The sequence below is a fragment of the Centruroides sculpturatus genome, unplaced genomic scaffold, assembly GCF_000671375.1.
Source record: "Centruroides sculpturatus isolate CEXI.00-Female unplaced genomic scaffold, Cexi_2.0 scaffold1032, whole genome shotgun sequence".
In the NCBI taxonomy this organism is placed as follows: domain Eukaryota; kingdom Metazoa; phylum Arthropoda; class Arachnida; order Scorpiones; family Buthidae; genus Centruroides; species Centruroides sculpturatus.
This window is the reverse complement of record NW_019385270.1, coordinates 152410-154985: the sequence shown is the minus strand read 5'-3', so window position 1 is coordinate 154985 and position 2576 is coordinate 152410.

Below are 2576 nucleotides of genomic sequence, written 5' to 3'. Positions count from 1 at the left end.
TTTTTTTAAAAACAACTTAAAAGGAGTCTTTGGTTATAGGTTAGGCAGTTGAGTTTTATTGGTGGCTTGTTGAGTGTAGTGTTTTTATTGTTCTCCAACAAGCGTAGTTGAATTATCAAGCAAATTTTCATTTTCGTTCAATTCCATATAATATTTTTTTTCCATTTATATTGAATTGGCAGGTTTTGTTATAATTCCATGATAACGAAAGTTACTTTTCCTGTTAGAAGGATGTAACTTCAACTTATTCACGTGGCCAGATCGTGGCTTGGCATTCTGTTCTCAGGGTTGTACTTAATGTTTCGAAATCATGACTAGCGGGGTAAGATCGGCAACATAAAGCCACATTAGAAGCAAAGGATAAAAATCAAACAGATGATAAATGAAAACATGTTTGCATTTGTTATTCATGTATATATGTCTTTGAACTTGCATTTCGTTGTAATAATATTAAATGGGTGTTGGATTTGTATTTCTTTGTTTTAATAGTGAATTCCAACTTATACATTGTTAATAACATAATTTTATATACGTGCCTATCTTGCCCCATTACTGTTGCCCCTATACCAGGGGCAACTTTAATAAAAATAATTAAAATAATTACAACTTTACAAAAAGAGAGAAGTTGCCGATCTTGCCCCTATACCCGGGGCAACTTCGTCAATTTCTCTCTTCTTGTAAAGTTGTAATTATTTTAATTATTTTTATTTCCAAACTGATTTTAACCAGTTCTATAGTAAGGTAACATTCCAATAGACAATATGCAAAGCTTTTTTTTCAGTTTACAGCAGTATTTATTACACAAAATTTAAGTAAAGCTTAACATGCCGATCTTGTCCCGGTCTCCCCTATATGTAACTTTATGTTAGGAATAACGAAAAGGGATTACAGTAGAATAGAATGGATTAGTAAAAAAAAAACCCAGGAAACTGATAAGATCCACAGAATTAACTCTCTCAAATGGCAATAAAATTAAATGATCAATCTGTACACTTAAATTACCTGTAAATTTGTAGTCGTTTAGAGAGTTCTGAGAAGTCTGATGTCCTTCGTGTTGTAGAATTGCAGGAATTCTGTAGAATAACACTCCATTTTGCGTTACAGAATTTGAATTGCATCCTACTGAGTACACGCCTCACTGTACGAACGGCTCTAATATGGCGGCTTACGGAATACAAACACGTGAGACTTTGTTACGTCATTTGAAAATGCTCCATAATCAGAATTGAAGCAGTAGAAGAGTTGCACGTAATCTTTTGATGATCATTCTTAATTATTTAATGATTAGAACACAATAATGAATAATTTAATAAATTAAAACTACTATAATGCTTATTGTAATATACTGTAATAAAAATTATTACAACTAAGGTATCAAATTCACTTCATCCCAGAAAATCGGAGAAAAACTCATGATCCACAGCCATCATTTCTTTGAGACACTCTTCACTTCTTAATTAAATTGCTTAATTATTTGGTAGCGTTTAAATTTAAATTATTAAACAATATGATAAATTAACAACAGTTGTGATTTTTCATCTGTCATGTTAATGTATTGAATATGTATGTGGAAAAAGCACGATTTTGTTCATTTTATTTGAAGCTTAATAACTCCTGTGATTTTTGTCAAAATTTTGTGAAATCTTGCAGAAAGGCTTGTGTAGTAAGGGAATTGATACCGTTAAATTTTAATGGTTAAAGATCGAGGGGATGGGGAGATAAATGGGGTCGTGTGTATGTCTAGTAGGATCGAACCTAATGACGATTTTACTCGTTATTAGCATTTACAATGTTTTATAAAACCCATCTCTACCCTCAAAATTAAGATTTTTGCTATATTATAATAGTTAAAAATATAAAAAGTTTTTACATAAAATATCATAACAGATGGCGCCACCAATTAATGCCGGGAAAGCTACGCAACTCGTTGCTGGATTTTTTTAAACGTATTTACTATACAATTATAATAGATTCACTGGGTATGACTGCCGTTTCATAAACATCATTATTCAAATTTTCCATTATAAAGATTTGTATTAAAGTATTCTAGTTTATTTTAGTCATAACCGTGTGAAATAATACAGTTAAAAGGTATATTTTGAGAGACAGAACAACAGTTAATGTCTGTGATATTTTATTATATTAATAATTAATAAATTCAGGCTGTAAAGATATTCTTTCTTACAAGAATTTATATTGGTGACAATTCATAAGTTTGTCAAATAATTAACAATATTTTTAAAATCTTTATGACCGCCCGTTTCATAAACATCATTATTCAAATTTTCAATTATAAAGATTTGTATTAAAGTATTCTAGTTTATTTTAGTCATAACCGTGTGAAATAATACAGTTAAAAGGTATATTTTGAGAGACAGAACAACAGTTAATGTCTGTGATATTTTATTACATTAATAATTAATAAATTCAGGCTGTAAAGATAGTCTTTCTTACAAGAATTTATATTGGTGACAATTCATAAGTTTGTCAAATAATTAACAATATTTTTAAAATGCTTATCCTTAATATACTATAAATTTTATTCTAGAATAAATTATTATATATATTATACAAAC